The 9,342-nt window shown below is 40.9% G+C and overlaps 1 long non-coding RNA gene across 1 annotated transcript; it reads left to right on the plus strand.

Moving 5' to 3' along the window:
• The first annotated feature begins 1,168 nt into the window (after positions 1-1,168).
• LOC109706157 lies at positions 1,169-2,129 on the plus strand. Its single transcript, XR_002215097.1, has 2 exons — positions 1,169-1,441; positions 1,920-2,129. It is a non-coding gene; the product is annotated as an uncharacterized LOC109706157 (long non-coding RNA).
• Positions 2,130-9,342: the final 7,213 nt, after the last annotated feature.

Here is a 9,342-nt window from a genome sequence, read left to right on the forward strand (position 1 = left end):
GATAAGTACGTTGGCTGCAGGCAATGTATTGTCAAAAGTTAGGATAAGATATCCTACCCCTTTGGGGAATATCTGGATTTGGTTGGTATTTCTTTTCTCTTGCATGAGAGGTGACTGTCATCTTTGATCATCTAGTGAGCCTGGTGGTTGGCTCAGATGTCGCAGCTTGTGATGTTGTACAAGGTATACGTTTAGTTTATCGTGGACACCTTGGATTGGATTGGGTTGGGTTGCTATTCGGTCACTTGGTGAGAGGTATGTCAGAGTCTCATTGAGACTGGTATTTAGTGTTGCAAGGAACATCGATCGCTAGGGTCCATTGGGGACGGCAGCGACAGGGTTTCGTAGAGATAGATGTTGAGCATCACTGGTGGTTTTGATCGTTTATTGCGAGTGACAACTCTGTTCACCTAGTGACGGACATGCATTGGTTTATGTTTGACTGTTGAGCAGGCTAAATTGTTGGCTCAACTGGCACTAGCAGCCTTAGACCTTTTTGGTCTAGGCAAATGTTAGGTCTTGGACCTAAGAGAGTCGAATGCCATCGATGTGCTCCGATGGATAAGTTTTGGCTTTGTCAGGTTATAGTTCGGTTCGTTGGGAGGTTGTAGCCTCCGAGGTGAGTGTTGGTACTCTAGTATAGGATCACCCCTATTTGTGAGCAAGTTTCGGGGACGAAACTTTCTTTAAGGAGGGGGTGATGTAAGGACCGAGATTTTACTGTATAGCTAAACTCTCAGTTGACGATGTTTTTGTGTCTAATTTAATTACAAAAGCACTCGTCAAGTTTCAGGGAGAAATCGAGCTAGAATGGAGATTCTACGCGATTTCCAAGTTTCACTTAAAGTGAATAGTAACTTGGTTTTCCAGAGAAGCCACGGTGTGAAGTTGGCTTCAGGCTCGTATCGGACTCCGTTCATAGCAGTCCAATAGCTCGTTTCTACCGGTTCAGCTATCACTACAGCAACAAAGAGAATCAACAACATTTACTTAACAACATTTATCCAAATAATGCTAATTATCTTATTTAGCAACAGAGTTAGAAAAGTGTTGTTAAATGCTTCTATTTAGCAACACTTCAAACTAGTGTTGCTGAAGAAACGTTTTAGTAGCATTTATATTTATATCCCACAACACTTGCTTACATTTTGAAGTTAAAATGATTAAAGCATTGTCATTATTTTGTTTGAAAATTAATTCCCTCCATCTTTTTAGTTTTCCCTCCAAAATTTGTATAGCTTTCATAAAAATATATATTTTTACCCTTATATTGGTTTATAATATATGCATGGTAAGGTAGGTTTTCAGTTTTTTATAAAGTAGAAGAAAAGAGTTAAAATACTATCCAACTACATAAGGGGACAGCACAATCCTTTGCCAAATTCTGCCTTGCCAACCATGGCCGATGTCCTTGTCCTCACCGACTAACAAATACCAATAGGTGGAGATCCTACTTCCACTTTTTTCCTCTCTTTAGTTTGATATAACTATATCTTTTAGTACACAGACCTCTCTATTTTGCTTCATTTTGCTTTTTTTTTTCTCTTTTCCTATTAGTTGGTTAAGATATATATTCCACGTTAACGTTGGATTAAGTAAAAATAGGGTGGTTACTCACGATGGTATGGAGTTTTAAGTTTATCTCTTATAGAGCTCATTCACGATTGGGAAATAGGAAAGGTTAGTAAGTTTTATATTTATAAAGAATCTTTTTTCTTTTATTTAAATTTAGNCTTTCTTGACTTCGCTCAACAAGTGTTCGACAAAATGTCACAGTAAGGTAAAATTTGAAACTTTGAATTTTTGAATGTCACAGTAAAAGTAGTTCATTTTTTATCATTCATCCTTTTTTTCATTCAAATTATTATAAATATATCATATAACATATTTAATATAATTTTACTTTATTCTTCTTATAGGTTGAGACTAATACGAGGCGCAAACATACTTCCACAGGATGCATCTTCAGGAGATTGGAATGGAGAAGTGAAAACATCTTTTTTCTAATTTTCTCAGTATCATTTAATAATCATCATATTTAGGCACTCATGTATTATGGATATTGAACTGTAGTTTGATATAATATTTTAGATATTGAATGAATTAAAGAGTGTGATTTTCTGTATTAATGTATGAGATGTTTAATAGATTTGTCTGTTAATAAAATTTGAGATTGTGGTTTGTTGTGTATTATGAATATTGGTTGTGAATGTGATATCATAGCAATGGGTTTCTATATATCAATAAATAATAATATTTAATTACCAATTAATATTTCAAACTAATTAAAAGCTTAATTAACAATATAATAATCTTTTCAATCCTAGATTAACAAAAATAATTAGCGGCATCTAATGAATGATGAAAATGGTTAATTAGGCATATCATATTATATATCTTTTAGTGGCATATGTGGAATGTCTCTAATGACTTCATATTAGGGGCACTCAACCTAAATGTTGCTAAAAGAATCACCAATGGGAGCATAGGCAACACAATATATCAAATATTACTAATAGCTTTAGCAACATTTCTAGCCCTTATAGCAACATTTATAAATGCCTCTGAATTACAGTTTTGTTGTAGTGTATTTTGGAATCACTGGCGCTGACGGATTTTGGATTTGACACATGGATTTCGAGAAAATCTAAAAATACTTGTTTTATATGTAATTGTGCTTCATTTTTGCCTTTTGGAGAGAAAACGGATTTCGTCGCGAATCCGTGATCGATCGAGGAGATCCGAATTGTAGCTTTGTTGTCTCCGTCATGCTGATCGCACTGGTGCAATCCGTTCACAAATCGGACGGATAGATTGTAACACACTGGACCTTTGCAAATTGCGAGGTTCGAGTGTTTGCCCTGTATTTCAAGTTTTTCCAAATGTTCTGGAGGGTCGTTGACAGTGGTCCGACCTATGGCTCGTATCCCGAGAAAGGTAGTATTTTATGTAGCGCTAAGGTCGCCAAAGTGGAGGACTTAGGCTGCTCTCGAGTTGCCTTTTTAGGGCTGTGTACCGGTACATCTTGATGGCTGTACCGGTACAGGGTTGATGGTTGTACCGGTACGGCCCTGGGTTTGTACCGGTACACGGCCGGTTACCCCGCCAACCCGAGCCTCGGGTTGCAATTCCGTGGTGTGTGTACCGGTACACTTCCCCGTGTATCCGTACGCAGTGCAGCTGCAGACTGCACGTTGTTGGAGGGTCCTTTTGAAATTGTTGCATCTCTATTTAACCCCCCACAGCCCTTTGGAGAGCTCCCTTGAGCCCTAATCTGTGGAGAGCTCAGGTAAAGCCCTTCCCTTTGGATTCTTCCCCATTTCTCTTGGGTTTTGCTTGCTTTGATCTCTCATTTCTTCTTCTCCTTGCTTTATTTTGGGTTTTCACCATTGGGGAAGCATTGGCTTGAGAAGAGGAACTTCTTAGAGGATCAACTTTCAACCTTAGCTCACTCCTAAGTTGGTTTGGAGCTTCTAAAGAGGTTGGTAGCTTTGATCTACTATTTGATTCTTGTTTTGGTGGATTTTTGAGATGAAACCCTAGAAATGAAAATTTAGGGTTTTATTTGGGGTTTCTTGATTTGGGGCTTTTGGGTTGGAATTGATGAGTGTAGAACACTCTTGTAGGTTGGATTTGAAGCTTCCAGGCTTCGATTTAGACTTTGGACAAGATCTTCTTGGTCTAAGGTATTTTCTACCCTATTATGTATGTAATTTTCGAAGTGATCGTTTGGTAGCTTTTAACCCTTTAGAATTTCTCTTAGGGTACTAGAAGCTTGGGGGGCAACTTCATTTGAGCTTACGAAAGGGTTCGAAGTGCTTCCGGTGGGTTTGACTTCACCGAAATGGGTGAACTCCCCCTAAATCTCCTTTTTGGTTTTATGATCCATTTAAATGCTCATTCTTGCTCAAAATGACATGCTAGAATTTATGAGAACACACTACATATATGCTATGTAAAGATATTTTGATGCCCTATGTAGTAGAGGACTTTATGTGAACTTATTCATGAATTAGGTCTATTTGGTGAACTCTCTTTTATGCAACCTTAGAAAGCATGTTAGAGCATGAAGGATGGTATGACCCTTAGGGGATCTTGACTTATTGGATTAGCAAATGATCATCTTGCATGTTAAACAATATACTTGTGTAGACAAGGTAATTGGGCATTGTGACCGGGTAACTAACGAGGTGATGATCTTGAAATTGAAAGCATATCTACATGACTTGGGCATGTGCATGAATGAGACTGAGCATATATTTGCATGATCATACCATACTTGTTGTAGGCAAGTAGTTGTGACATGATAACGTTGTACATGTAAGATCTATAAGAAAACAAGTTGGAACATTCATTCTAGTGGAATATATGCATGTAGCATTATTGCATTGAAGTACTCGCATGATTGTTATTACTCCATAAGGAGGTATGGGTAGAAAAATACACGTGCATGGCTTGCATCATGAGCATTGTAAATAAGTTGTGGTAATTATGCATACACCATAAGTAAGTGACTTCCTTAACTATAGTGAAATCTGTAAGATATGGATCCCGAGGATCTAAAAGGTAAGTAACACCTAGAGGGGGGGTGAATAGGTGTAAATCCGGCAAACTCGATAAATCTCGATGCTAACAAACACAATAGCGGAAAATAAAATAGCACACCGAGAATTTAACGTGGGAAAACTCCAATTTGGAGTGAAAAANTTCATACTTATGCTATTTATGCTAAGTAGAGATATCATGTTGTAGTAAGTTACATTTTTACTTGCCTTTCGCTTTCCTACATTTATAGTCACTGACATTTTTTCTAGCTTTGGGCCTTGTGGTGCATTCACTGAAGTCAGTAATTGCCCACTGGGAACTATTTTAATAGTTCTCACGCCCCTGTTTCTATGTTTCCTTTTCAGAGCCTTCGGCACCGGCGGAGGCACGGGATCGCGGCAAGGGTGTCGCGTAGCTAGCCCGGGAGAGTTTCTTTTGCGCTAGGTGGTTGCTTCTTCTCCATTTTATATTTTGAGAGAGTGTGAGGCTTTTGTATCCATGTATAGAGACCACCTGTGTACCTACTTATAGCACTTGTATTTGGGATCCCTATTGTACTTACTTTATGTTTTATTTAGTGGATTTACAGTTTTATCCTTATTCCTTGTTGTAGCATTTAGACATTTATTATGCTCTGATACTCCTAGATGTCTTTTATTATTGCTTTTATTATTGTTGTTTCTAGACGCCTTATATGTTGTAGACATATGGCGGGTCTGGGCACGCGCCGGGCGGGCTTCCGCTGGGTCCCGGGGCGTGACATAATGAGATGTGTCGTCACTCATTGTAGCATCATGAAGATCTTGGACAACATATAAACTAGTCTTGACATAATGTTGAATGTGCATGGAATGGAATGTTAACATATAAATTGATTAGGCATGTAAACCAACAGTGTTATTTAGTTGATTGAATGACATTAGAACTTCATATGCATGATAAATGATTACTTCTTTTAGTAGAGGCATTACTGTATTAAGAGCATGTTTAAATTCTTGCTTCCTTACTTTTTTATGCATTTTACCGCTATAGCAAGCTTATGTTAGCTTCGTGGAGCATTTCACTGAGATCAGTAATTGCCCACTGGGAACTATTTTTATATAGTTCTCACACCCTCTATTTTATTGTTGTTTTCAGAGCCATCCGCATCGGGAGTGACTAGGGATCGAGGCAAGGGGTTAGCAGCTAGCTAGAGCCCTACGGAGTTGCCTTAGTTGGACCCGATGCCATCTTTTCTTTTTATACCTTTGGAAAATATGTATTATGTAATTATTTAGAGCTTTATGATAGATTCTAGATTTATTTGTGTACTCTTTATAACTTTTTATGGGTCCCTTTATGTTAGAGCTTTAGTGATTTGATTATACTCGCTCTGATAGCCTTATTAGGACTTCTATTTTCATTTTTGCTTAGTAGACGCCTTGTGTGCACTGTGGTTGTTGGTGTACACGGTGGGACTGTGCGCGCGCCGGCAGGCTTCCGCTGGGCCCGGGGCGTGACATGGATCTGCGGAGATCGCGCATTGATCGAGGAAAGGTCGGTGTTAGCAAAACGGTAATTTTGCAAAAGTCGCGACATTTTATGTATCGTTTTGCGTGAGATAGCACGTGGAAGAGTATTCGCGCATTTTGCTCGCGCTGAGAGGGACTCAGAATGGAATATCGAGTTTGGAGGGACTTTTGCGCGATTTATCGCCTTATGTATTTAAAGGCTTCTAGGGTTTTCCATGAAACCCTAACCCTAAACCTAGCTCCAGCTAACCTAGCCGCCCTAGCCCCCTTCTCCTCGTACACTGTGCCCTTCCTGGCCGCCGCCGCCCGAGCCCCGGCCGGCATCCACCACTACAGCTACCATCTCCTACATTCTCTCTCCATCTCTCTCCAGTTATCTCTCTTCTCTCGAGTTGAAGAGAAGATCTGAGGTTGCCCTCATCTCCGGTACCTCCCCCGGAGTCCATGTTGAAAGTTTTGGGGTGCCCAAGGATCTATCTAGATAGTATCTAACACCTAGAGGGGGGTGAATAGGTGTAATGGCCAAAAACCACAAATCTCAATGCGATAAAAATAAATGCAGAAAATAAAAATCACACCGAGATTTAGATGGGAAAACTCCAACTTGGAGTAAAAAACACACGGGACCAACACGGAAAAAAATAATTCACTAAGAGAAAAGATTACAAGGTGATTACCGACTTCACGGACTCAACCTCTCTTTACCTCCTATGAATCTCGCGCAATCCTCCGGGTTGTCCACGCCCTCACGTTCGAATCCATGAACGCCACGTTCCGAATCCACGAAACGCACACACTTCGAATCCACGAAGCCTTGATCACGCCAAATCCACGACGCCTCTTGAATCCACGAGTTCACGATCCGAATCCACGAACCGCCTTCGTTCACACCGAATCCACGACGCCGATCATGAAGAGCATCATGATTATGGTGATCCTTCTCTTAGAGTATCGTAAAAAACCAGGAAAGAGACCTCCAAGCGAAGTGTAGATCAAATCGACATATAGATATCGAATTGCAATATCTCAATTTCACCTAAAAGAGGCTAAAACATGTAGAAAATAGGTTTACTATGAATTCCTAGCCTCTAGGTTTTCTCCAACATAAATTTTCGTGATTATTGCTGATCTATATCTGTTAGAGAACCCCTAATAGCTTATTTATAGACTTTAGAATTAATTAAACTCGAATTAGAAAGTTTTTCCCGAAATTTACATTGTGTACCGGTACACATTCAGCTGTTACCGGTTACACGGTGACGGAAGAGAAAACCTGCGTAATGCTGTAATCAGTGACAAGTCGCTGGTTGTACCGGAACAGAATGTGTACTGGTACACTTCCGGTGTTGTACCGGTACACTTTGCAAAAACCTATTTTTTTTCAAGATTTCGGGTTTTGCAAAGTACCAACGCACTTTCTAATCCAGTAAACATTGATATTATGATTCTAATGCCTACAACTAAGTATGAATCACCATACCATGATTTAGAACTTTACCTGAGCATCGTGATTCACGTCGCGAGTTATTTTTTGATTTCTTCGAAGTCTTGGATTCTTCATGTAAGGAAGTGAATTCTTGAAATCCGAGGATTGCACTTCATCCAGGATCGACTAATTGTCGAGTGAATGCCCTTTGTGGGAGTTGAAAATGTCCAAAACACAAAAAGTGCTTTGGAGTTGAGTCCGCGAGAGCAAATGATGCAAACTGCATCATTGGGCTGATGTCACTCTCGGGGACCGGTCTCTGGAGGTGAGAGACCGGTTCCCTTGGCTGGCTGTTGCGAGGTTGCTTGATGCAACCGGTCCCTGGCAGGGAGGGACCGGTTCCCGAACGCTGCCCCAGCGAGAAATGCCAAAAATTGGCTAAGTCCTGAAAATTGAGCTCTCGGGGACCGGTCTCTCAGGTGAGGACCGGTCTCTCGGGGAGTGACCGGTTCCCGAATGCGTGCGCCCGAGGGAGGCCCTCGGGGACCGGTCCCAAGTCGGGGAGACCGGTCACTCCGCGCGAAAACTGCCCAGTAAGGGCTGGTGCAGTGGATGGAAAGTTGAGGAGTTTTTATGCAAAATGGCCTTTATTAGAGTGGGCTGAGCTCTCTCTCTCCCTCACACTCTCATTTTCTCCCTCTCACTCTCTCTCATTGCTCTCTTGCTCTCTCTCTCTCTCTCTCTAGAGAAGAAAAGAGAAGAAGAAGGACAAGAAGGAGAGGAAGGAAAATAAGAGGAAGAACAAGGAGGAGAAGAAGAAGGAGACCAAGAAGAAGGCTTTGGACACCTTCCTCTCCCTCTCCTTTTCCCTTTGGTGTAGCACAAGAGGTAAGCCCCTGAACCCTAGCTTCCAAATTTGGAGTTTTTTGGTTTTTATGCTTAGGAATGGGTCAAATAGACCCTAAGCAAGCTTCTAAATAGATCATTCCCAAGAAATCTAGGGATTTATTGGTGGTTTGCTATAGGTGCAAACCTAGGGCTCCAAAATGGAGTTTTTGTAAAAGTATGAGATTGATCTCATTTAAAGCCTTAGAAACCCTATTGATAGGTCATAAAACGTGGGGGCGAAGTCGGTTTTAGCATTCGTTGAGCCGGCATGAAGTTCTCGGCAAAATAGGGTCGGGATAGCATTGTCTTGGGCAAGGAAGGCTAAAGCCTCTTCGTAAAGTTCGCCGAGGAGCGTTTCCAAAGCCTCTACATCGATTAAAGGTGGGGGGTGCCATCCCGAAGCTTTCGGACTCCTTTCTATGTCTTAGAATTGCATTTAATCTCATCTCTTAATGTTGTATTGTAGGATTGCATAGTAACTCCATTCCTTATGCTTTCTAAATAAGAACCTAGTGTACTTGGAACGCTTGGTAACTTAGATAGGTGAGGATTGGGTCGGAACGTGGATCCTATGATGCGAAAGAAAAGAGATGTACCCGATGGGGGTGTTGATGACATAGAAAGTATTGTTGATGTTAAAGAACAAACGAGTGGCATCCAAACATTGTATGATGACGAGTGGCATTAATGTAGTGTAAATAACACTAGAGGTTCGAGAACCTAGGGATAGGTGGATCCCTTAGAAAATGCCTTGTAAACAAGAACTTAGTAAACCTAGGTAGCCTCACATGGAGAGGTTGTTGATGAGTCGATTGAGACATTGACCCTAGTGGTAGGGCTTCCTCACATGGAGAGGATTTGATTGGGTTGTTGACCCTAGTTATAGCGTATCCTCACTTGGAGAGGATAGATCTACCTCACAGTCTGCATTTGGGATGGTATAGCCATCCAATCCCCACATAGAGGGGATTG

The sequence above is a fragment of the Ananas comosus genome, unplaced genomic scaffold (genome assembly GCF_001540865.1).
Source record: "Ananas comosus cultivar F153 unplaced genomic scaffold, ASM154086v1, whole genome shotgun sequence".
Classification (NCBI taxonomy): domain Eukaryota; kingdom Viridiplantae; phylum Streptophyta; class Magnoliopsida; order Poales; family Bromeliaceae; genus Ananas; species Ananas comosus.